Genomic DNA, 27,427 nt, shown 5'->3' on the forward strand with positions numbered 1-27,427 from the left:
AACAGGAGTAACAGCACCTGAATTCAGGTAGGATAACTCACAAGGAAACGATTTGAGATGACTTAGTCAGAAGAAGGGAAAAAAATATAAAAGATTTTCTCATTCTCACAATTATTTTGCATGATATTTAAAATATATTTTTTGTGTTATTGTCTTTTGCAAAACATGAACAGAAATGCACAATGGACCACCAGATGCTGAATGAAATTATTCACAATTAATGTCTAGGATCAGAAAATATTCAGAGAAGAATGGAGCAAAAATCTAAATGTTTGGCTAAAGAAGGTATTCCTATCTTTAAAAACTTAGTCTTGGCTTAACTAATCCTTACTTTGGGTTTATTATGTATGAGTTGCTCTTCTAGACCAATAAGATTCTTAACTTGGATGCAGAGAAAAGAAAAGAAATAATGACAGATACTTGGATAAATAATTGTAACACAATAGGAGAAGTAAGATAATAGAAGTATACAAAATCTATAGCAATACTATACTGAAATGAATAATAAGTTTAATTCTGCTGGAGAAAATATATGTAAGTATAATGAGGGAAAGGGAGAAGGCAGATCAGTTGAAGAGCTTTGTTGATACAACTAGATCAAAGACAATGTTTTGATGACTTCAAAAAATTTGGAGTTCTTAGAATATTATTTTGAGGGAAGAAGGCAGGAATGACAGGCAGTATTTAAAGAGTAATAGGCAAGCATGGTCATGAACATTATGTCAGGAGGAATCTAAGTGATGGGAGCCATGCACTGGCTTGAAGCAAAGCATTGACTTAGTCACATATGCATTTTACTGTAGTATGTAGATTGAATTAAAGGTCCCCCCCCCAAAAAAAAGAAACAAAAGCAGAAGAATCAGTTAATAGGGAATTGCTGTAAGCTGAATATAAAAAGTTGAGATTCTGCAATAAAGTAATAATTAAAGGACAAAATGGAATTTAGCAATGAAAAGCATTATAAATACAAGGAAAGAACTAAGAAGATTTCTAATTTAGCTTGAGAAATTGTGTAAACATTCACAGAAACCAGCACTATAGAAAGAGACTGTTATTTATTCAGAGAGATAATACATTAATTTGAGAATTACATTAAGCAATTTGTGACACAGCCAGGTACAGATGTGTTTTGCTTTGTTTTTATTTATAAACCTAATGAGTGTGGTGTTTATTTTCTGAAAACTTACACCTTGGAAAAAAAATAAAGATATACTGAAAACATCTTTTTATGAATTATAAGTACATTTTTATCTTCTCTGTGGAAATATATGAGAATACTTCCTATAATAACAAACACTAATTTAATTTTAACTGCAGTAATCCAACTCAACAAACATTTATAATGGATTTCCTATGTCATAAATCATATGCTAAGGCAATAGATATGCAGAAATAATTAAGAAATAGTCTTTGTCCCCAAAAAAGCATATTGTCTAGTGGAAAAATAAAATAAAACAAAACAAAACATAAAAGCAACCAATGACTCAATGCATTAAAAGTTATAGGAAAGTGCTAAGTAATCACAAAAGGGTAGGGCATATGGCGTGGGGGTCGGGGATGGGTCTCAGGTGACTGGGGTTTCTTTGGCCATACATAAGGAGGATGCAATTTTCCGAGTAAATCAGTCTCTGGGTCTTTAAATCAGGACGTAATGAAGAAATTGTCAAGCATCTTGATCATCATTCCAATGTTCTCTGTTTTACAAGGGAGCCTGGGTGTGCCAAGAGGTGTGAACTGAAGCAAGGTTTGTTTTGGATGCATTTGAGAGATGTTTTCCCACCTTCTGGCATCAAGTCATCCATTAGTCCGATGCAGTAATGTTTAGATCTATTTTCTGGTTTTCACAGTTATTTTAGTAGAAATCTTGTTACATGGCTGCTTTAAAAATATTTGTACACTGAATACATAACTTTTATTTTTTCAACATTATTGAAGAAAATTTGAGAAAATTGTAAGATATTTAAAGCATACATCTTGCTTTTTTTCTTTTTGCTCCTCTGCTTATATGCCCTGTCTTCAGATTCACCCATCCTTTCTTCCACTTCATCTAGTCTGATTTTGAACCCCTCTACTGTATTCTTCATCTCTGTGGTTTCTGTTTGGTACTTTTTTATATTTTCTACCTCTCTGTTGAAATCCTCACTTGTTCATACATTATGTACCTCATTTCAGTTAACATCTTTATGACCATCATTTTGATCTCTATCAGCTAAATCACTTATCTTCTTTCCATTAAGGTCTGTTTCTGATTTTTTATTTTCCTTTATTTGGAATGGATTTCCTTGATTTCCTTCATTTTCATTGGTTCTCTGTGTTGGTTTCTGTGCAGTAGGTAAGACAACCATTTCTCCTGGTCTTGAAGGGTGATGTCAGATAGGAAATCAACTTATCCTTAGCCTAGACCCATCCCTTAAACCTTTATGATTATGTAAGCCACCTATTTTGTTCTTAATGGTTCCAAACAGAAGTTGAGGTTGTGCCAGGACCTACCAATGTCCCAAAGAGGAGGAGCTCAGCACCTTATGCAGACTTCTGGAAGCTGGGCCCTCAAACCACAGCTTTCAACTATGCAAAAATATCTCCTTCATGGGAAGACTGGGAGAGGGGTGTTTCTGACCCTTTCCCACTGAAACCTGGGAGAATAGTTGTTCAACAATTGTTTCTCTGTTTGCTGCAGACCTGTGACACTTGCAAACACAAATACTACTGTCCATCAGAGCTAAAGATTCAAGTGGTCCTCCTCTTGGCAGCAGACATGAAAGCCAGAGCACCAGACGTGGTCTCGTGCTCTTTTCAGGGAGATACCAGCCCCTCCTCCCACCCACCCAGAGGGAAGCAAAAAGAGATTATGGGGCGCCTGGGTGGCTCAGTGGGTTGAGCCGCTGCCTTCGGCTCGGGTCATGGTCTCAGGGTCCTGGGATCGAGTCCCGCATCGGGTTCTCTGCTCGGCGGGGAGCCTGCTTCCTCCTCTCTCTCTCTCTGCCTGCCTCTCTGCCTACTTGTGATCTCTCTGTGTCAAATGAATAAATAAAATCTTTAAAAAAAAAAAAAAAAGATTATGGAGACAGCCTCTGCAATCACTCTCATTCTCATAATCATCTTCCAATCATCCTCTAGATGTGTGCTAATTTAGGAGCCTGAACTTCAGGCTAAAGCTTTTAATACATGTAAATAGGTCTCTTTCAGGAAAAGACTGAGAAATGGACATTTCTGTCTGCCTCTGTGCTTCCTTCAGGTGACAGCCACAGTGAGTCCTTGTGAGCCTATTAAGAACTGTTTCTTTGTTTGCTAGAATATTATCGGTCCCACGAACATAAGCCTTATTGGCTTTCAGAGCTAGATGTTCTGGGTCACATCCAACAGAAGTTTTAAAAATTGAGGCATTCGAGTTTGGACCCAAGCCCTTCACTCCTCAGGGAGATGCCGGGAGGTATAATTTCCCTATTGATTACATGTTGCTGTGCCAGGAGTTTGTTGTTTTGTTTGTTTGTTTTATATTTACTTACTTATTTATTTATTTATTTATTTATTTATTTTAGGGAGTTAGAGACTGATTGCAGGGAGCATAAGAGAGAGAGAAAGAGAATCACAAGCAGACTCCACACTGAGCACAGAGCCTGGTGAAGAGTTTGATCTCACAACCCTGAGATCATGACCCAAGCTAAAACCAAGAGTCAGATGCTTGCCCACTGAAGTGTCCCAGAGGTTGGAGTTTATGGTGAAGTATGTCTCAGTCTCTCTTACCCACTTTTGATGTATTTTTTTCCTCATTCACTCAATATGTAGGAGTCACTCAACTAGTTTCTAGGTTTCTTCTAGAGGGAATTATTATGTGTGTAGCTGCAGATTTCCTGTGTTTGTAAGAGAAGGTGACTTCAAGAACCTCCTATGTCATCATTTCCACATAACTTAACTTTAAGACATTCTTACTCAGAAAAAAAAAGTTTTCTAAGTGTTAAATTCAATGCAAAAAACATAAAAGATTGACACATACAGTTACGTTAGCATTAAACATTTTCATGCCATCAGTTAAAAAGAAAAACACACAATCAAATATTTTTTAAAGACTTTTTGTGTATTTGAGAGAGAGAGAGCACAGGGGGAGAGGTAGAGGAAGAAGGAGAGAGAGAATCTCAGGCAGACTCCACACTGAGCAGGGAGCCCAAGGCAGAGCAGAATCTCACAACCCTCAGATCATGATCTGAGCTGAAACCAAGAGACAAATGCTTAATCAAATGAACCTCCCAGACTCTTCTACTTTCAAATTTTTTTAAAACATATTAGCGTCATTTATAAATAATATATTTTTTTAAATCAACAAGAAAGGGCTAAGCATTCTTAGGACAACATGTCTGAAAAGAAATGACTTATGCCCAGATTTCTTGCAAGGAAAACTAGATGGATAATAGGGTCACATAGTGAAGTGGAGAAGATAGGAGGGGACAAAACTTATAGAAGGGAATGATGCATTTAGTTTTGTTTTATGTTGAAGATGCAAATGTAAGAGTCTTCAGTTAAACATGAATTTTTAACCTGAATCTGTGTATTCCAGTAAGAAGGAAAGCCACTGTATTAAGGATGAGATGAATGAGAGAGATTGTGTGGACTTAGACAATAGAACAAGGACAAAACACTGACATTTAGAAGGCCAGGAAGGATTTGAGACTTTTAGAGGCTTAAGAAGGAAAAGCCGGAGTCATACAAGGGGAAGCAGAAAGAGCAAAGGCATGGAGGCCAGAGAGACTCTAGGTAAGGAGATTGATGACAATGTATGCATCAAGTTTGGGGTAAAGAAACCCCTGAAAATGTCCAAGAGATGGGAATGAGGAAGTTGTCACTGACCTCAGTGAGTAAATTTTGATGAGATGCTATGATTATGATGTACTGTAAGTTGAAATCCAACCTAAAAGCAATGCTATAGAGAGTAAAATTTCAAACTGATACAGAAAATGTCTGGGGAAAATATATCATGAAGTATTAATATTTTACTGTGCCTGAAATTAAGAGAATTTTCCTCCTTTACATTTTCTCTATTTTAATAAAATCCACAAAATGTATGAAATATTTTAAAAAACCAGGAATTATTATACAAAGAGAAAGGAAACAGAAGAGCAATCAGCAGTTAGAAACCATTGCCAATGTCAAAAGCCAATAAATACATAAGAATAACCAAATAAAATGTGCATTGCCTAAATTAAGAAAATAAATATCTTATTAAAAATAAAAATGACTTGAAATAAGAAAAAATGAATAAATAGTGAAACATACTGAGTCAAGGAATCAATAAAAATCATTACAAAACTGAAGTATTTCTGATTAAAGTGGCATCATATCCTGCAAGGAAAGAATTATTGGGATACAAGAAAGATTGGCAAAACATTGATAATTGTTATATTTAGGCCAGGGGTACATGGGATCTTGATTCATGATTCTCTCTATTACTTGTTAAAAATAAAATGAAAAACATATATTAAGTTGCCAGAAGAAGACACTGAGAACGTGACAAATCAGTCTTACTAGAATATACAAAGTAAATACGTAACTCTAAATAAGCATGGTTTAAGTTAATAAAGTAATAAAATCAGCTACTCAACACAAGAATTTACAAAAACAAAAAGTTCTGAGGTGATTGGAAGGAAGTAAATCAGAAACATCTAAGCACAAAAAAATGAAACAGACCACAGCCCCAACACAATAATAGGTCCATAAACCCAAGAACTGGTCCTTTACTAAACAGAAAAACCACTGGAAAATGTATAAAAATAAAAAGAAAGCATTTGAAACAATTCAGATACTTTTTAACTAATTATACCCTACATTTGCATTCCGTTTATTTGGATATTAACAGCACAAGGGGAAAAAATACAATCTAATGAAATTGACGTAATCACTGATTCTGCAGCCAAGCACGTTCATCAAGCACTTATTATCTTCTTTCCTTTCCTCTCTCTCAATAAACATGCAAAACATATTAATCAGTGTGCTCATAGATTTTATAAAAAGTGGTTCATTATCTGTTCTATTAATAGTTGCCAGGTTTTCTGATTCAGGAGTCGGTTGCTCAGAATGATTAATATTTAAATATGTTGTTTTCTCTCAGTTGAAACCAAGTTTGGAATAATAAATGTGGAAAGCAGATACAGAAAGGCACATGGTGATGGCCACTTTTTGGTGTCATGTCCAAGAGGGTCTCTTGTCCTCACTTGAGCAATTCTATTCTGCATCATTTTAAATACGATATTTCCCATTAAATCCATCTCTCTCTTCCCATCACCTCCCTTACCCTTTCACTTGAAAACTATATAACCACATTTTTCTCAGGCTTCATTCAAATTTGCAGGCTATACAGAAAAGTCTGCAGTTTGTGTAAGATCTATTTCTTCTTGATTTCTATCAGGCTATTTCTTCATCTCCCTGAATACTGCAGAAAGCATTATGCACGTATTATTAATATAAAAAAGTCTACTTTGTCAGTCATTTAATGCCCCTCACCCCAACTGAGGATCCACAATGACTATCAAATCTGTCAGTGGGGATGGCCTACATTCCTTCTGCGGCTTTATCTTGTTAATTAGCCAATAAAAATAAGATAACATTCAATGAGGGATGATTATAATGTTTTTAATCACTTTACTGGAAAGTCTTTAAGCTGCTTTTAACAATACGACTGATGGCATCAAAGAAATGCAAGGAATATCATTTTGTTTGAATTTTGTTTGTGTGGACTCTTTTTATCAGCTCACAGTTGAAAAGGAACAGTAAGTTAAGAACATACACTGGGGTTGCAACATTTCCCATTCTGAAACATTCCAGTTCTTTAAGACTCTCTCTTGCTGTCCTCACCTACTTCTGCAGCACTAAGAGGAAGAATCTATAAATCTAGAGTCATCCTCAATCAATAGATTTAAATCCATTAACGTGAAGCCACGTGTCTAACATGAAATTAAAGGACTTAGACAATTTCACATATCATGGGAACTTATAGAAGAAGAAAAGTGCTTCATGAGTTTAAGACTAGGCTTCCTCTGCCTCGAATATAACATGCCTGAAGTAGACATGTTTGGGCAAACAGGAGACTGGTTTGGTTACTGTCTGCAACTTCATTTCTTCCCTTTCTCCTCTTTCTGCTTCTGTAGACACAGGAGCTGCCGATCCAGCTCTGAACCTTCCTTCTTCCCTTTTCTAACCAGCACTTTGTTTTTATTCTGCAGTAAAGTTTCTCACCTTCAACACTAGGACATTTGGGGCCAGATAGCCTCACAACATTTGTTGTGAGGCTGTCTGGGCATTGCAAGATATTTAGCTGCATTGCTGGTCTCCACCCGCCAAACCCAAGTATCACCTCCAATCTCCCTCCCTATTCAGACAGGACCCCAAAAACATCTCCAGATGTCTCTGATTTCCCCCTGCAGGCAAAATTGTCTCTGGTTGCAAACCTTTGCTCTACAGCATGGTGGAGTCATTGCACAACTTTCTCATTTTGATTATTCAACTATATATATTTTTTTATTTTATTATATTATGTTAGTCACCATACAGTACATCATTCATTTTTGAGGTAGTGTTCCATATTTAACTACTTTCAGTATGTCAATGATACCTGCAAATCTAACCAAGATTGAGGAAGATCAAAACATCTTCTCATGGATGTCTGGAGACATGAGCAGTAGGATCCTAACATGATGGTCATTATAAATCTAAACCTTGGGGAAAGCCAAGGAGAATTTGCATAAAGAACTTCAACTATTGGAGAGTGAGAATCCTCACTTTGTCAACAAAAGTAAAAACTCTTATTGAGTATCTACCAGGTATAATGTATCATGTATACACTATATACATGATACATTTTATATACTGTTAATATTATTAATATATTATACACTGTGTAATGATTTATACACTGTGTAATGTAACTTAATCGTAACAAGAAAAAGAAACCTCATTTCTACAATTTACTTCTTAAAGACTTTTTTGCAGTTGGTGTGGGTAAGAGTTTTCTGGCAATGACTTAAAAATTCCTGATATTATAACCTTTTGAAGCTAAATAATGTTCTAGAAATAAAAGCCAAGTAGAGAGAAAAGTATATAATATGATGATATAATTAATACTTATGGTAATTCTTTTATCATTTGTGCCTAATTACTGTGCTGCAAAATAATTATTTTTACATTATTATGCGTACTTCCAATTAACATTTTGGTAATTTAATTAAGTTTAGTACAAGAGTACTTAATCCTCACAGATCATGGCTCTGGTACAGGGCTTGAAGTGACTAAGCAGTTATACAAAGAGGCAGTATCTCTCTTTAAATACATACAAATCACCTGGGGATCTTGTTACCAGTTCTGATTCTGTGGGTTTGGGTGGGGCTTAAGGGTCTGTGTTTCTAGGAAGCTCCCAGGTAAGGCAACAATGTTGGTCCACAAGTAACGTGGGAAGTAGCAAGCCTCTCAGATCCTTTGACTGTTAGGTCCCCCAATAATGGGTCTGTGATTAAAGGAGCGAGACTGATACAAAGAGAAAGTCAAGCAAAACTTTATTTTGCGCCAAGCTTCAAAAATCAGACCAACCGCCAAACAGACCAACCCGGGCCGCCCCTTACAGAGAGGGCGACCTCTCTCTGCTCCACAGACGAGCTTTTAAGGGCAAAGGCCATGTGGTTGGGCCTGGCCATGCACAGGTGGCCAGTGAAATTGTAACACACAGAGAAAGCTGCACAGTCATGTTAGTGCACACGTAAGTGACCAATTGAATTACAATTTACCCTATAGTAGACATTTGAACCAGCCTATCACCTTGGTCAGAATTGGCGTCCAAAAGTGCCCAAAGGGTGGGGCCCATCTTGGTAGCTAGGGAGGCAGTATGCACCCCACCCCACCCCCACCCCTGCACTGATCGGATGTTTCCATGTGGCCTGACCCACCCTTGTATTTGGGCTTTGTTACCCAGAACTGGTTTCCTGGACTTGTTTTTAAGTAAGCCCCTGGGGGAAGCTGGGCAGGGACAGTTTAAGTTTTAAACAACAAAATTATTGTTTAACCAGATGGAAGCTCTCTGGCTAAATAGGTCCTTACATTGACCTTAGGATCACGTCAGAATTCTTCATGAACGTCATGTGCTGTGCCAGTTTTGAGGAAGGGAAAGATGCATTTTTAAATTTAGATTTCAAACATTAAAACTCCTCAGCAAAAAATGTTGAAAACTCTCCCCGTAGGAAAAGAAGGTATTACTCCCAGCGCTGAAGAATTCTCACAGAGGGAGCAGTGGGAGGCCTCTGGCATGGGAGACCCTTGGGGCCACCGTCCTGAGATGCCCTTCAAGGCACAACAAGCAAAGGCTCCAATTCTCTATGTTCCAGACTAGAATAAGGGGTACAGTGCAACAGACCACAATTCTAGGGAAGCCAGAACGCAGAACACAGAAGGGGACTCAAGTGAGAGCAGCATGGGGGTTCACCACACCTGCTGATTGAGAAGGAACTGGGTAATAATTTGAAAAGCAGCTGTCCATTCTTTATATTTTATTACATTCAACCTACACTTACTATATTTATAAAATTATATAGTTCATATTCCAGGATGGAGGTGCAAATGTTTTCAATACCATTTTCATAAAACTCTAAGAAAAGCAACTACCATCACTCTATAAAATATACAACAAAATAAGTAAAACAATATAAAATATATAATTATAACTGTATATAATATATAATACAGATAATAAAATGCTGTATTAAATAACGGTTTGCATTCTCTTATGAGTCAGAGGTAGCCACAGGAGAGGCTCAGGAAAAAACAGTTTATTATACTGTCAACTTTTGTTCAACACAGGTTTAAATTACTTGGGTCTACTTACATGCAGATATTCTGCAGAAAATACAGTATACTACAGTACAGTAAATATACTTTCTTTTCGTTATGATTTTCTTAATGACATTCTCTTTAGCTTCCTTTATTATAAGAATACAGTGTATAATATATACAACATACAAAATATGTGTTGACTGTTTCATGTTGTTGATAAGGCTTTCAGTCAATGATAAACTATTAGTAGTTAATTTGGAAGAGAGTACAAATTATACATGGATTTTCAGCTGTGCAGGGGGTCAGTACCTGTCACCCCTGTGTTGTTCGTGGGTCAACTGTACTTACAGGTCCTAGAGACAGGAGGCATAACACATCTTACAGGGCCACAAGGAAAGGTGGTCAGGAGGTCCGGAGGTCAGGAGGCAGAAGACAGTAGCTAGGGAAAGGTTTGCCAAGCCATGGCTTTCCTGGGCTTTGCAGGAAAGGTAAGGCAAGGTGAACAGTCCACGGTGTAATCCAGGTAGACTGGAAACTATACGGGTGGTCCCTACTTGGCTGGCCACTGGCCCTGAGATGAGTAAGGCAGAGAGATATTGCCTCCTGGGGCCAACAGCCAGCTAGGGATGGACTGGTTCTGGATCACTTGCTCAGGCTTCTGGCTGAGAGCATTGGCATCTCCAGAGATTGGGTAGCCCAGAGAGGAACACTCTTTTCTTGGCCAGAGATGTCGAAACACCATGATACACAGAAAATTAAAAATATTGATAATACCAATAACTACCTAGATTGTCCAGCGCCTTCCTCATCTGTTAGAGTCAAGAATTTGGTGTTCCGAGTGGGAAGAGCCTCTTAAAACCACCCTTTGAAGAAATTCAAAGGAATTCAAATTCAAATTCAAAACGTGGTTTTGAAAATCCTTAAGAAAAATCCTTAAGAATTTTCACTAAGAATTCTTAATAATTTCAACTTCTTTTTTTTTAAAAGATTTTATTTATTTATTTGACAGACAGAGATCACAAGTAGGCAGAAAGGCAGGCAGAGAGAGAGGGGGAAACAGGCTCCCCGCTGAGCAGAGAGCCCGATGTGGGGCTCAATCCCAGGAACCTGAGATCATGACCTGAGCCAAAGGCAGAGAGGCTTAACCCACTGAGCCACCCAGGCGCCCCAATCCTTTCTAAAAATACAAAAAGAGAATCTTATTCTTAGATGTCAATATCTTATTTTCCTTATCAAGTTTTATTAATATGCAGCAAAACAAACATTAACATAAAAACATGTTAGATTAATTTTAGTGTCACTTTGATATGGTGAGATAATCACCACCAGTTTTTTCTTTGTTTTTTAACCAGCTATTATATCCTGCGATTAAGGCTACAGATGTGTGTGTGTGTAGCTCTACAGAGACCAGGAATAGTAGGCAGCAAGACTGAAAAGAGCAGAGAGAAGAATCCAACAGAGCATGTAAGGTGTGGAAACACAAGTGGAGGCTATACTCTGATGTCTGTGACTGTTTCCACTCATCAGCTCAGTGGAAATATTGATTTTCCCAAAGATGGGTAAACAGAGGGGGAAACTTGCCTGTCCCCAGAGCCATGGCACTGCTTGGCCATTGCACTCTGAGCCTCCCTTCCCTTTTCTGTAAAATAAGGACATTTGACAAGATGATTCCTAAAGTACCTCTCAATTCTATGAGTCTATGACTTTAATATCTTTAATATTGAGAAAATGTACATGGTAATGTGTCCTCTCAGCACATCGCCTAAAATAGGACATGATTAAATAATAAAATGTCAGTTTTCAACTGCCTGGTATAATCTTTTAAAATGCATTTTAAGACAGAAAGATTGTTCTAAGCTTTTATAGACGTTAATATTTTTAAAAATTATTCTTTTCTCACATAGTGCCAGTAGGAATAATTTATTCCTGGACTTTTTCTGTCAGCATCTGTGACCTTGTTTCAAAATATCACATCATTAACACATAGATACAAGTATCCTGAACACAGACACATAAAAATTAATCAGACAATTGCTACTGAGTGGAAATATCAAGAAAACAAATGAACAAGCTCAAATTTCTATCATCTTGATTTTTTTTTTTAAGTCCTTAAACTATATATAAAGTGGAACACCTGGGTGGCTCAGTTGGTTAAGTGTCTGATTCTTGGTTTCAGCTCAGGTCATGATCTCAGGGTCATGAGGTCGAGTCCCACCCACCTCAGTTTCCCCACCCAGCACAGGGTCTGCTTGAGATTCTCTCTCTTTCTTTTCCCCTTCCCTCTGCTCGTTCTCTCTGTCTTAAAACTAATAAATTACTTGAAAAAATATATACCTATATAAATTGATTTTTGGAAACATGAACTATCCTTTCATTGACTTATTTCTAATCTGAGTGTTGTTACTCATAAAGCTGGCAATAAACATTATTATAAATGAAATAAAACATTATTAAAATACATTACGTTAGCAGATCAGACTACCATTGTGCATGCTTTACCACCCTCATCCCAAATAAACTGAACATTCTGGTGCATTCCTATATTTCTGTATACACCGTGTCATGCTATTAATACTGGAACATATCATTCTATATTCTAGGTTTTCATTAACATATTGCAAAATGTGTTGGGGAAATGGGGTTGAAGTGTTTTTTGTGTTTTTTTTAATCAAGTTGACATTGTAGTAATATTCAGTAGAGGAGAACACACCAGCCTTTTATTCGCCTTCTACTTTTCAGGGAATTTAAATCCATAAAGATCAAAACTTGTGAGATATTTTAGTGGAAAATGGGTAAGTCCTTCTGAAACAGCTGACCTGCAACTCCTACCCACTCCCAGAGATCAGAGGCTCTGCAGGTTTAAATGCTGCATTCGAGCAACCCGGGTGAAAGATTAGCTTCTCATCAAAACTGAACTAATTCTTTCAAGGGGATTCTTATTTGTAGCCACAGACTCACTGTGATTCCCTGTTTTAAACTAAACTATTGAGAGTTTTATTTTTCTAGTTTGTTGTCACCGTCCTGAGACTTAGCTCATACTGGTGAAGCCCTTGATAATGTATATTGTTGTTTGTTTGTTTTTTAAATGGAACACACATGCATTCTCAGTATTGAGGATGAGCCTTACACACTGGAGAATAAGAAGTGGAGAGCAGTTGTGTGGGCTTTTATATTTATACAGATTTAATGGGAAATAGCTGCTTCCAATGAGAATAGCTCTGCTATCAGCACAAACTCAATTTCTACTCAAATATGTAATTATATTAGGCTTGAGAATAACTAAAAAACAATACTGCTAATTGTTGGCTTTAAATCACCAGTTATCTATCTAAATCATGATGAATAAAATGATTAGCAATAGCACTATTGATTATTAAATGTCAGAATGAATATACTAATGAAGTCATGGAAACAAATGTATACATTTGAATATTGTGACTAGTCTGGCCAAAGCCCTGAGTCAAAAATCCAAAAGGTTCTAAAAATATAAAAGGAAGCGTACATAATTGTATCTATCATAACAATTAATCTAAACATTGATTTTGTTCAAAAATATGTTTCCAAGATAATTTTAAGTATAAAATACAATTTGTCATTCACAAACCAGTCATTGTGAACCTATCCCGTGCCCGTAGTGGTCTAATGCAGAGTGTACCTAAGTGAACCAAACACAGAAGACTTCTTGCTTTCTCACTGGGGAATGAGATCAAGAACAAGTAAATAATAATTACAAAAGTTGGTAAGTGCTATGAGTATTATACAGAGAGCTATGGTAGAAGGGTAGGTGGGGAAGGAGAACTTAGAAAGAGACTAGTCTAATTAGACTTGATAGGGGAGATCGTTCCAGGCAGAGATTTCAGAGATGCCATCATGTGCAGCAAGAAGAACGCTTGGAGGAAGGGAGACAAGGCCAGCTGGGCTAGTGCTTTATGCCTCAGGCGATCTGTAGTAGGAAGGAGGCAGGAGACCATGTCAGGGGCGGGTCACGACCACATAGGGCCTTGGAAGCCATGATAATGGGTTATTTCACAGGTAATAGGAAGCACCTAAAGCACTCAACCTGGAGAAACAATATGATTGAATTTAAGTATTAAAACTATCCCTCTGGCAGCCGGATGGAAGCCACACTGCGGGTGGAAACAACACAGGGATGGGCTGGGGGAAGGGGTGGAATGGCCATGGAGAAAGTACACGTTGTCCCAACGAGAGATCAGGGTACTTGGAGGAGGGCGGTGATGCTGCAAATGAACAGAAGGGAGCAGATTTAATATTCGTATCTGGGGTAATGCTTATAAATATGAATTATTTCCTTCTTCTTCCCCAGCCTTCCCCCTGCTAATTTTAAGTGTATGACCCTTTCTGGATTCCTCACCGCAAGGGAATCAGGAATAGTTTGCTCTTTTCTCTCTTTCTCTTTTTTCCCCTGAAGGCTATGCCCAATAAGAAAATGAGGTTGGGCCCTTCTCTTCAATTCTAACTCTTTAAAGGATCAACCCTATCAACATACAAATATTATCTTGTTTCCGCTACCAAAATAAAAGCTTGCCCTTGACTGCCCACTTCCACTCCATCATCTTCCAGGGCTCACATTTCGTTAAGTCACCATTACAGCAAGACGTTGTTAGATTTGTCTATAGTCACCGGCTCTGCTTTCTCACCTGTTCGTCTTGGCTTTCCTCTCCCCAATCAGGATGCTGTCTCCTTCTGTCCCACTGAGATCACCCTTACAAAGAGTTACAATTATTGCCCTATTTCCAAACACATTTTATGGAAAGTTTTATTTAGAAATAGTATCTGGTTTCAGTCTTTAATGGTCTCGTGCTCTGTACAACTACCTCTGACCAACCTGCAGTCCTTCAGTTTCATGAGCTGGATCCACATGTTCTGCTGGACCTCTGTGCAGTGGAAGACAAGAGAAGTTTGTCCTGGATCCTTTCTTCTCTACACACATTCCGTAAGAAAACTCATTCAGCTCACTCAGTACTTCACAACTCATGCCGGGCTTCAAGCGTCATATCTCTGCCAATGGCTCTCAATGCTCCATATTTAGCGTTGACAAGGTCTTTGTTCTCCAGTTCCATGCATTCAGCTGCCTACTTGCCATGCCCACATGGATGTCCGCTAGGTGTTTTAATACTCACCCCAACAAAACTCCTCTTACTTCTTTTTCTCTATAAGTGCCAGTATCCACACTACTTCCTTGTGTTGTTCAAGCCAAAAATGTGGAAGACATTTTGACTTCTCCCTATTTTCCCCTTACCCCAGACATCTAACCTACCAGCAAATCTTACCAAATCTATTTTGCAAGAACAACCCAAATTTCATTCCAAGTCTCCTTTGCGGTGCTTATGCTATAAGCCCAGAATCATCTTTTAAAAATATAAATTAGAACATTTCTTTCTGTTTTGAACTTTTCCATGACTTCCTATAACACACAAAATAGAAGCAAAACCATTTGCTCTGGCTTTGGTGCTTTTAATCACCCGGAATGTTCCCTTTCTGCCTCAGCTCATCACACACCCTAAGCTCCAGCCTCTCTAAACTTGCCAAGTTGGTCATCCTTTAAGGCATTTGCTCTAGTTATTTTTTCTGCCCAAATGTCCTTCTTAAGTTTTCTCATGACTGATTCCCTCTTATTTCATTCAAATCTCAACTCAATCTTTCCAGAGACCTTCCATGGCTATCCAACCTAGCCAGACAGTACAGTCCCCATCTGTCCATCATGCCATTTTATTCCTCACTACAGGGCTGGTGCCATCCTGTATTTGTGTAGCACTCGTTAGTTGATTGCTATCTTCCCAGCGTTTGTCCCCACACCGTCCCAATCAAAGTGCAACTCTGTGAGAGTAGAAATAACGGGTGTGTTGTTCACTGTTGTCTCTATAGCACCCGGAGCAGGACCTGACACATGGTGGGTTCTCAACAATATTTACTGAATGAATCAGGAATCAGTGACTGCCAGGGAAAGCTCGTCATGACAAGGAAATGAGGAAGAAGGGGAGAGATGGAGATGAGAACATACAAGTAGGAGGGTCCAGAGAGACTATGCAGCAGTCTAGCTGTTCTTGCCCAGCAGGGCTACCACAGCTGCCTGGTCAGCTGGCCACACTCCACAGGTTTAGTCCATAAGGAGACAAAGAGCCCAGATAGATTTACACAAGTCATTGCTTCTGAGACAGCGAGCAGCATGAGTCTTGTGTTTGCACTGGGTCCCCTCCCCTCCGACCTCATGTTCCATGACTGTGATGTGCAGGTGGGACCCAGCAAATACTAAACCCACAGCAGCTCTGGGTCACGCTTCAGGAACTGCAAGGTTAGGAGATGCTGGTCTAACACAGTTAGGGGCTGTTCGCTAACTTGGCCCTTCTCCTCATGGAGAGAGACATCATCTTTATAACTCTGGAATTTCTCCAAGGAAAGATGTTTCTAAATCTCTCTTGAGGGAGTCACTATTTTTCTACTGCCAAGGCTGTCTGTTATGCAAACATCCTTGAACAAAGCTGTCAATATCCTTAGCTAAAAAGATGTGCATAAATACCAGACAACTGAGAATAATCTCCCCAAAGAGGTATCCTGTAGCCTCATGTGGTACAGGGCCTCTAAGAGGCAGAAAACACCAAGGCATGTTTGAGACAACTGAGAGAAGAAGTAATCTTCACCTTGTTTCCCAGAGGAGGGTAGGATGGCACAAAAACTCAGGGAGTTTAGAGCTGCACAGTGTATCAGAAACCATGGAGCCAAAGGTTTGTAATGTTTAGTTTAAGGTTTGTAATGACATCATTACATTAACATTATTGGTTAACATTATTCCTAGATTCTCACACATTTCCCAGAAATAGAGGAATGACCAACACCCTGGAAGATACCAGGTGGACAAGAACAGACAACGCTTCAGTGGTGACTTAAGAAACAGGACCTTTTGTCCAGTTAAGGGCTAGATGGGATGCTCACCCCACAGGATAGATTAGAGAAGGGTCAGATGAAGGCTCTCAGTAACTTCATTCCATGGATGATCTCAAAGAAATACTAGAGGGAACATTTTTCTTGCATCACTTTCATGACAAATAAGGATTTTAATCTGCTCCCCCCCCCCTAAAAAATCTGTTATTGAGAGACATCAGTCTCTGCAGCCAGGCGGGAGCTGGTGTGGGGGTGCGGGGTTCGTAGCCTACAGGGGGCAGTGAGTCAGTCACCAGCTCCAGGGCTGCGGCCATCTTGTTCTGTCGCCTTAGCGACCACTGTTCACATCTCTCCCTCAGCAATTTATTTTTATTATATCTTGCAAAAGTGTCCATATGGAATGGATTGAAAATAAAATTGAAAGGAAAAAAAAGTAACAAGTGCTTCACCACAGATAGCTAGAGAAAGTACTGGTGTGGAACAGTGCCATCCAGCTGAATTTTCTGCAAGAATGGAAATATTCCATTCCCGCACCAACCAGTCAGTGGCCCCTAGTCACATGTAGCTACTGAGCACTTGGAACGTGGCTATTGGAACTGAAGACCTCCTTCAATTTTTCATCTTATTTAATTTTAATTAAATTTACATAACTGCATGTTGACTAGTAACTTTAATATTGGACCCTGCAGGTCTAGACTTTAAGCAGTAACCTGAGACCAAGGCTCCCCTGTTTGCTAGGGCTGCGATTTACCCTCTCAAAGCATCTATTACCTTGTAAGATGAGGATAAAAGTAGGATCATTCATGTAGTGGATATATGAGGCTTAAAGAAACAATCATGTTAGATGCTTAGTACCTGCCTGGCATTGACTTATCACCTGGTAAGTATTAGATGAGGATGGAAGCAATAATTGTACTGATGACAATGATCACAGACATAGAGTTCCAGGGACCCTGTGGAAGGGTTTGGGGGAATGGGTGACTGGCAAGAAAAGGTTTGGGCCAAGCAACAGGGGACAAAGTTTGGGTGATAATAGGAAGCAGAGGCCCTGTATCTGGCCATGTCTGGGAGCTCAGGGCTGTGAGTGGTGACAGCCTCAAATGCTCCATACTGGTGAGAGTCCTGAGTATCAAAGGCTATGGGGAAGCTGCTATCTGGGACTTCAGACAATGCCCACAGCAGGGGCAGTGATTTCTGGCTGTGACAAGGTCATTTACACTGTATCAAAACACATTTTTTGACACATTTATCAACTAATTTGGATCAAAGCACAATTTGCCTAATTCATCTGAAAATGTATATCAAAATATGTTCTCAAGATATGTGTATCTGTCTGGGTCCAACAGGAAATGCAAAGCGCAACATAATTTTAAAAAAGGTAAGTTTAATGCAAAATATTAACCTGTTTCTTAGGAAACAGGACAAGAGAGTAAGTGTTGAGATAGAAAGAGAGCTCTCAAGAACATTCTAGAGCTATGGGAGAGGACCCAAAGACACACACACTAGGACAAATGCTCAGGACTTAATGAAGGACAGTACCCACTGGGTGGTGGAGAATTTTGCTGGGTTTTTCAGGCCAGAGTTAGTCCACAATCACTGGACCAATGGGAACTTTCCAGTGGGGACATAGGCAAACTGAGGCCAAAGGGCAGGCAGAGACAGTCAGATTATACTGCAGATGTGACACCCAAAGCACACAGGGGCCAAGTCAGGAAGGCCATGGGAAACAAACTTCTAGGATGCAGGAAAGCTGAGGCTGACAGGTGGCAGACAGAGTGAGGGTGCCAGCTGGGTGGGGAGAGGCCACCTCTGCAGGAATCCAGCACACTTCTGGGCACGACATGGGCCTAGGCGCTCTGGGCCTCTTCAGGAGATAAAGGTCGGGCAGCGAGCCTCAGATTGCCTGTGCAGGAAGTTAAGCAGAGCCTGGGTGCAAGGAGCAGCAGAAGCCTGGGTGGGTCCAGGCTGCCGTTGCTGACTGCCCTGGGACTGTTCATATCAAGATCTGCAGAAAACCATCTACAGCAAAACGCTGGAGAGACTGCCCTGACCACGCACCTATGGCTGGAGAAACCACACTGCTGAACAGGCCAGAGAACAAGGTGGCTCCCCAGGAGCCTGGTGAATGAGCCACAAGAGCCAGAAAGGACAACCTTCTGCTGACATTGGACCGGCTGGCAAAAGATAACTATTAAAGAGGTCCATCTCCATTTTCACAGACCAGATGATGAAGGGTGAATTTGGAGTTGAGTCAGTAACTGGTGAAAGAGTCGACGTCATCCAGCCCACCGGCCCCACTCACGGTGACACTCATGAAACACTTCCTGGGACCTTGTCAAGGATCCATGTAAATAACTGTCTTCAACAACAGGAGAACGATCCCTTGGTAAATCATCACTTCTGTGTGTGAAATGGTTGTTTTGACCATCATCATCTTGCCGTTAGTAAGTTCTCAGTAGATCAGCTTGAGCTAAAACCACACAAGGGAGAAGATGCACTTGTTAAATGTTTCCCCTGCCTGGAAGCCTGTCCAGAGATTGAAGGAAATCAACTCATTCTAGTGTTAAATATATTCTGTAGCGGACCATACAATGCTCTATGACCCAAAAGCTAATTATTCTTTCTATAGGACATAGAGTAAATACAAAGGTCAGCGATAGTATAGAACTCCTACAGAATCTTTGAAATAATAAAACCAAACAGTCTGTAAAACATTCCTGTTTTATTTGGCCTTGTTCTTGCATGTTTTCTTTTTCCTTAAACAAGTAAAACAAATACCACATTTTCTGAAATGTAAAGGGGACCCAATAAATAAATACATTGCATTGTTATCATGGTTCATAAAAATTTTTAGAATGAAAATGTACAATGAATATTCATAGAAGTTGTTACTCTTAGATCTTTAGCAACATTAAATATGTAATATAATTATACCTCTATTTCCTTTTCTAATATTTCTCCCTGCCTCATTTCTAAATCATCAATTTTCCACATTTTCCTCTTCAGTTATTTAAATGGTAAAGTAGGCTTGTTTTCAGCTAGTTTTAATTAAAATATTATCTATGAGCACTTTCAAGCCAGATTGTCATCATCAAAGCAAAGGAAAGAATTGAGGCAATTTTGGAGAAAACTCAGTGCCAAATCAAATTACTTAGATGAATGCTCTAATTTTTCTATTTTTCTTCACTAACCTTAGAAGATGTGGCTGATTATTCTACATAGGGACTCACATGACACAAACTTAATGTAAATTCAAATAAAGAGCTGCAAGGAAATAGAGGAGGAAAGCCCCCGTCCACTACCCTCAGCCCTCCATCAAATAGAAGATGTCTGGCACCTACCACACACCTGTTCTGTCCTGGCTGTGCCCCAAACCACTGCCTTACAAAGCCTGCTTTCTAGAGGAGAAGGCTGATCACAAACATGTAAATGAATAGTGAATAACTTGTGGACAAAACCACAAAGCGCAACAGAAGAAGGTAAGCGGTGGCCGAAGAGATAAGGAAGGAGGTAGGGAAGTTTATTGTTGAAACCTGCTCATGGATCTGAACAACAGAATTCCTGCCGGAGCTCCTCGTCTAACACCCCTGGACTTGAGAATTCCTGACCTACACAGTGTAAGCCTGCTTTTAGAGCCTTTAAATATCTCTTCCTTTTTCTGTCCCACACACCAAGCAGGGAGTGGGAGGGTGAGAGGAGTGGATACAGTTTGGGCTTGCAGAATGGCCTCTTGGGTCCACGAGTTTCCCTGCTAAGGGCAGAGCTGGGCTGGTGGGAGCCTTCTTTGCACTCTTGCCCTCTACCCCCTGCCACTGTGAGGTACAAGCCTGGGGGCACCTGATCACTGAGGACCATGCAGGAGGAGCTAGGACCGTGGCTGCATCCCTGGAGCAGTGGGAAGCCATCAGATCTTTTCACCAAGGAGCCATGTGTTTCCCTCAACCTTGACCTTAGAAAGACTCCCAGCAAACATGGAATGGGTCCCTAGGGGGCCAAAAGCACTGGAGACACAGCAGTGAGTGGGGCAGTCACACCTGGGGCTACTGGCATCTACCACCCAGCAGAAAGACAGATGTGAACTCATAATTTCCAGTGTGATGCTTGCTTGGTGCAGAGATGAGAATGGATTGTAGTAAAACATAGGAGTCTAACATGAAAAAATGTTCATCATCACTAGCCATCAGGGAGATTCAAATTAAAACCACATTGAGATACCACCTTACACCAGTTAGAATGGCCAAGATTAACAAGACAGGAAACAACATGTGTTGGAGAGGATGTGGAGAAAGGGGAACCCTCTTACACTGTTGGTGGGAATGCAAGTTGGTGCAGCCTCTTTGGAGAACAGTGTGGAGATTCCTCAAGAAATTAAAAATAGAGCTTCCTATGACCCTGCAATTGCACTACTGGGTATTTACCCCAAAGATACAGATGTAGTGAAAAGAAGGGCCATCTGTACCCCAATGTTTATAGCAGCAATGGCCACAGTTGCCAAACTGTGGAAAGAACCAAGATGCCCTTCAACGGACGAATGGATAAGGAAGATGTGGTCCACATACACTATGGAGTATTATGCCTCCATCAGAAAGGATGAATACCCAACTTTTGTAGCAATATGAATGGGACTGGAAGAGATTATGCTGAGTGAAGTCAGTCAAGCAGACAGAGTCAATTATCATATGGTTTCACTTACTTGTGGAGCATAACAAATAGAATGGAGGACAAGGGGTGTTAGAGAGGAGAAGGGAGTTGAGGGAAATTGGAGGGGAGATGAACCATGAGAAACTATGGACTCTGAAAAACAATCTGAGGGTTTTGAAGGGGCGGAGGGTGGGAGGTTGGGGGAACCAGGTGGTGGGTATTAGAGAGGGCACGGATTGCATGGAGCACTGGGTGTGGTGCAAAAACAATGAGTACTGTTACGCTGAAAAAATAAATTATTTAAAAAAAAAAAAACATAGGAGTCTAACTTCACTTGGGTGGAGGTTCAGGAACACCTCGCTGAGATGGCGTCATGAGGGAGGGTAGAACAAGTCAAGCTGGGACACGAACCCTGAACAGTGAGCTATGGGTGCAAGACATTCCAGATCTAGGCAGAGCTTTGGAGCAAGGAGAACCTGGAGATTTTCCAAAACTGAAAGAAACCCTCAACCAGGAATGTGGAAAGAAGAAACATAAGCATGTAAAATCATGTTAGGACCAAATCATACAACCCTTGTAGAACATGCTGTAGATTCCATTTCATTCTGAGGACAATAGGAAGGTATCATAAAAGGGCTCAACCCAGAAGTTAACATGATCGGGTTACATTTAAAAAGGTCACTAGCAACCGTGGGGAAACAGGTGGGAAGGAGGTAAAAGCCAACATGGAAAGACCTGTCAGAAAGCTGCAAGACGTGAAAGATACAGTGACATAGATAGAATGGACACTCCATAAATATGGGGTGAATGGTTTGACTTTCCCCACCACTTGAGATCCCGGCACTATATTTCATTTTACAATTGAGGATTTTGAGAGACTGAGCACCATGCCCAGGTCCCAGGTCCCAGGTCTGAAAACCTACAGTGAGCTGTGCACGTCCTCCTGGGATGCAGCATTCACTGCCTTCAAGTATGGAAAGATGATGAAAGAGACCTGACCTTTCTGAATGCTGCAGACCTGCCAAGCACGGGGCGTTCGGCATGTATGCTATGGTTTTGCCCACAGTTTGTCTTGCACATGAAAATTCAAGCTCTGCCCAAGAATACAGAGCTAGAGAGGGCTGCGAGCCAGAGGGAGCACGAGCAGGAGTCTGGGGCTCCGGCTCCTAACCACTCTGCAATACCGCCACCTGCTGTCCTACGCAAGACAAACAGCAGCGAGCCCCACCGTGCTGAAAAGAGGGACACTTGGTCTGCAAGTGGGGATGACAGCGTTTTCCGTGAGAACGATAGAAACTGAGATAGAAACTCCAAGACTGGAGGATAAGAGTGATCGGCAAATAGTGAAGAGGCCATTGAGGCGAGAAATCAAACGCAAGACGCGCTTGATCTGCAGGCCACCCGCGGCAACAGAAAGTTTCACACATTTCTGATTAATAGCACCAGTGGGAGCCAAGGGCCGCCCACCCTCCCAAATGAGATCGCCTGTCCAGCTGAGTCTCTGGTGTCTCTAAGCCCGTCACCAACACTGTGACAAATCTGTCACCAGTGTCTCCCGTGGTCCACTGTCCCATGCACTTGGGTTCATTTCTGTAACAGAAGAGTCCAAAATCTCAGTGGCATGACACGACACATTTATTTCTCACTCCCACCAATCAAGACAGGTCACAGAACCCACCAAGAAATTATTTAGGAACCCAGGATCCTTCATCTGGGTACCATCTTTGAAATGTTCACCAAGTTCCCCAAGTTCACCACCTGAGGGTAAAAGGAATGATCCAGCTTGAGGACAGGTTGTGAGGGTAGGCCATTCACAGACTGTCAGTACCACAGCTGATGGAAAGCTGTTGGGGTGCTTGTCCAGCTATGTGCCTGACAGAGAACAAAGGCAGTATTATGAAGTGCTAGCAGACTTGGCCAGACTCTCAGGCACCTGAGCATTCTTCCTCCTGTGCCTAGAACACTCTCAGGACCTCCCTGAGGCGGGGCGGGGTGCGGTGGGGGTGCTCCCAGAATTCCGCAGTCAGTGCCTCCAATTCAAGTACTGGGACCCCCAGGTGATTCCCCTCCATCAGGCCTGGTGTGCCCTCACTTGGTGCTGCAGCCTAATAAATGAGAGAGGCAGGTGCTTATTTTGTCCCACTCAATAGACAAGGAGCGGATTACTGCCGCTCTTCCCAGTCACTGACTCACAAGGACACTTGGACCTGCAGGGCAGCAACCTCAGCCTGGACTTGGGGGAGCCCTGGTCCGACTCCAGGGCTCCTCTCCAGAAGGGACTCCAAGGACTCAATTTTTCTGACAGCTCTCCATCTTCCGTCTTCGGAGTTCTTTCTTTTCCTAAGTAGGTTCCCTTAGTTGAACCAGGTGTTGGGGATCTCTCTGCGTAACTTTGGATCCCACTTTCTACCTATGACCCAGTCAAAGATGTTGCAGATGAGGTTTGTAGTGTCCTTGGGCAATATGATTCCTTTGATTACTTTTGATCGAGTTGCTTCCAGATAGTTCCATATAGTTGTAACCACACCCGAAGCATTCTCATAGACAAAGTTTTCAAATCTTCCTTTTTGCTTTCTCATGCCCTTGCCTACATCAGCTTAATAGTGGGGAAAAAAAAAAACTCTTTAATCTGATTGTCACCATGAGGCTGAGTCATAATATGGCTTTGTAACTCAAAGCCTTTTAATTCAATATCTTATTTCCTTGTGTTTGTGTTTCCAGAGGCAGTTGGAATTTGCAACCCTTCACAGACCCAAATTTCTGGACTTTCTGCTTGCAAACTAGCCAGTTTTCTCCCGAGTTCTTCTCCTTCTTTTAATAGCATGCCAACACAGCCAGCTGCAGCAAACACACATTAACACTTTGATTTTTTTCCAGCTGCTTTTGCTAGGGTTACTGAATCATGAGGCTTACAATCTGCCTCCAAAGGCATTGCAGGTAATAATTTTACTAAATATTTCCACCGTATAACATAGATCACCATCTACCTTGCCACCTGACTCTAAGTCAATGTCAGACATTAGCTTTTTGTGTCTACAGCCTTTCAAAGTATCAATCTACTATATCAGTCATGGACGTTTAATTGCTGTACAAATTCTCATATCTCAGAGGTTTTAACACAATACATGTTACTTTCTTCTTGGTGTCACTGTCCAAGGGAAAGAGTTGGCTGGTTCTTCTCTAACCCTGACTCGAGAGCCTATACCTCTTCTGTCTTTGGCATTTCCCTATTTGACATGCAGCCTCTAGGCTTGTCCCTGTGAAGCTGGGAAGCACTGACCTCACACCCGTCATGTCCCATGAGCCAGGCCATAGTCACATGACCCAACTCACAGCAAGGGCTCCTTAAGTTCATTCACCTGTGTTTCCAGGAAGGGAAAACACAGCTACGGGGGAGGTCTGGCAATTTGGGCCACACTGTTGATAATAATCATAAATTATGATTCCAGTCCTCCCCTCTAGAAGCTTATAGGTGATATATAATAAAGCAAATAAAGTTAAGATGGGAGTGAGAATTTTGTATTCTCAGCAGGCTATTTACATGTCAGAAAAGGTACTTGTCAACAGAACAGGTACAATATAGTCCTGACAGGGTATCTGTGTGGGGTTGCAAGGCAGGCAGGAAGAGAGGTGGCAGCACTGAGAAGTCTTTCTGCTGCTCCTACATCACTAGCGGTCACACACATTTGTTATTCATCTTACAAGCATTTCCTGAGTGACTGCTAAATTCTAAGTATCAAGTTAGGATCTGAGGATTGTTTCAGTTCCTGCTCTTGCAGTATTTAAAGTCTAATAATTACTCATATAAATAACAATTGATTAATTTAATGAATGATAGGCATAATAAGTACAAGAAAATGTAAGATAGCAAAAGACAGACCTAGATTGGGAGTGAGTAGAGGTTCTAAAGCATGAAGCTGGGACCTAATGGCAGATGAAGAGATGGGGAAGAAATATCAAGGTTTCTGGCTTTTATGATTGGGGAGGAGAGAGTGCCATGCTGGGATAGGAAACACTGTCTTTAGGTTCGATGGGAAGATGATAGTTTCATTTTAGGATACACTGAGGTCAAGTTACCCTTGAGACCTCTGAGTGGGAATGTCAAGTAGGCAGTTGATATTCAAGTAAAGAGCTCTTTCGAGAGGTCTAGAATGGTGCTATAACTTTGGAAGTCTTATGGACACTCTATTTTGTCCTCAAAGATGTGCCTCAGCACCCTTTCTCTAAATCTATCATCTATGGGGGAGACCCCCAAAAGTCACTTACCCATCATCCAACCCCTGTCATTTTAGGGCTATACCCCAGTAGGGTGATTAATTTTGAATAGGAGCATTCTCATCAGAAGCCTATAGATTTTGTTAAATAGTGAATCAATAATGCACGGGTAAGAAAGGTTTTCCATTTTTAAGTATCACTTCTCAGCCCAGGATGGAGGACTGAAACAGCGCTACAAGAAACAGAAACAAAGAACACCTGGCCGGTATTCCATGATGACAACAAGAGAATACTCAGGGAGGGAGGAAGGCAAGGCAAAAGGACTCGATCTTCTGTTTTTCTTTTGCCTGGTTTATCCAACGCCTTAGGCAGCAAGCACCAATCTAACATTCAGCTTGGCATTGTTTTAAGCACAAATCTTTGCTTAAGCAATGAGTGTTCCTTGTAGGTTTTGAATATGAACACATTAGTAGGAGTGCATTTATTTTAACTCATTTGATGATGAGTTTACTGGAAGCCGAGGATCTGGTGTCTGTGAAAACCTTAGAAAATGATTTGCAATAACTCTTCAGATGAATGCAAATACATGAAAAGAAAAGCAGTTGAAGGTCGTCACACAAAGAGCCAGCACAAGCAGCGACCATTAAGAACAGGCATCTATTTTAATTTCTCAGGTGTGCGTTGATGAGGAGAATTAGAACTGTTTTAATTGCTAATCTCTCAGAGGAAGGAACACACCATGTTAATTAAATTCACTGATGATAGAAAAAGTGGGGGTGGATTAATCACTTCTAATGGCAGAACAATTTTCTTTAAAAGCCAGCTTTACAAATAAGAACTGGAATTCACCAAAAGAGAACTCTGTTCTTAAAGAATGTGCATGTGCACGTGCGTGTGCACACACACACACAGCCTAACTACCCACGGAGCATAAATTGCAAGCTGTACACTTTTTAAATCATTTCAAGAGGTGCAATAACCACCCCAGAACGGCATCTCTAATTCACTTTCTGAGCAAAGATGTAGCAAGTACTTGCTACATGCACAAAGCTGCAGTATGAATAATAAAAGAAATTAAATAAATGTAGCTCTTCAACTATATGTTTGGACTGTGGATGTTTCTATGCAATCTGTATAGATCAATCATTAGGGACAAATTCACTTTTCTATGGCACTTCAATAAGGTAGCACCAAAACACCTCAAGGAGATGAAGTTAGGGGTGTCTCATTTTATTGAGTGAAAATGCTTTAGATCCCCTGGCATATAATAAAGTATACATCTCTAGGGACACTGAGTTTTGTCTTTATAAGGAAAGACAAGGGAAAGGCAAGTAAAATACAAGTTACAAGGATTATATAATCAAGCCTCTAAATAAGAAAATGGCTGGCTCTGCAGACCTCATACTGGAAATATTATAACTATCAGATTCCAGAGATGGAGGAAACAGGTGTCCAGCTAGACCTGGAAGCAAGAGTGCCCATGAGGAGAAAGAGGGTAGGAGGGCAGTTCCTGTGTGGTTAAGGACTCTCAGCACATTCCTTTGAGAATATGACGTTTCTGTAACGGCTGTGTCCAAAACAGTGCCAGGGACAGACAGTACAGCTGGCCCCAAAGAAAGAACCCGGCATGACCATGACAACCAGCCATTTCCCATGACTTAAAACAAAAACTGTGTGCTGTGGTGATCTCCTTCCTGGAGGCAGGGTGCCTAACTAGAAGCAGCAACTATCAAAAAATGTCATAGGAAGCCCACTCAGTAGCCAAGACCAACACAATTTTTATCTTCTAGCTTGTACACACGTATTCGGTTCTTACCAGGACAATGGAAACTACACAAAACTTCACTATTTTTATTTTATCTCCTGA

At 40.7% G+C, this 27,427-nt stretch overlaps 1 long non-coding RNA gene across 3 annotated transcripts; it reads left to right on the top strand.

Moving 5' to 3' along the window:
- The first annotated feature begins 23,302 nt into the window (after positions 1-23,302).
- On the top strand, positions 23,303-26,651 carry LOC116569165. Of its 3 annotated transcripts, none has more exons than XR_004276889.1 (3): positions 23,303-23,470; positions 24,223-24,282; positions 25,739-26,651. It is a non-coding gene; the product is annotated as an uncharacterized LOC116569165 (long non-coding RNA). The 3 variants fall into 3 exon arrangements; XR_004276891.1 differs by having other exon boundaries at positions 23,303-23,402; XR_004276890.1 differs by lacking the exon at positions 23,303-23,470 and adding an exon at positions 23,525-23,786.
- Positions 26,652-27,427: the final 776 nt, after the last annotated feature.

Source organism: Mustela erminea, chromosome 11 (assembly GCF_009829155.1).
Source record: "Mustela erminea isolate mMusErm1 chromosome 11, mMusErm1.Pri, whole genome shotgun sequence".
NCBI lineage: Eukaryota > Metazoa > Chordata > Mammalia > Carnivora > Mustelidae > Mustela > Mustela erminea.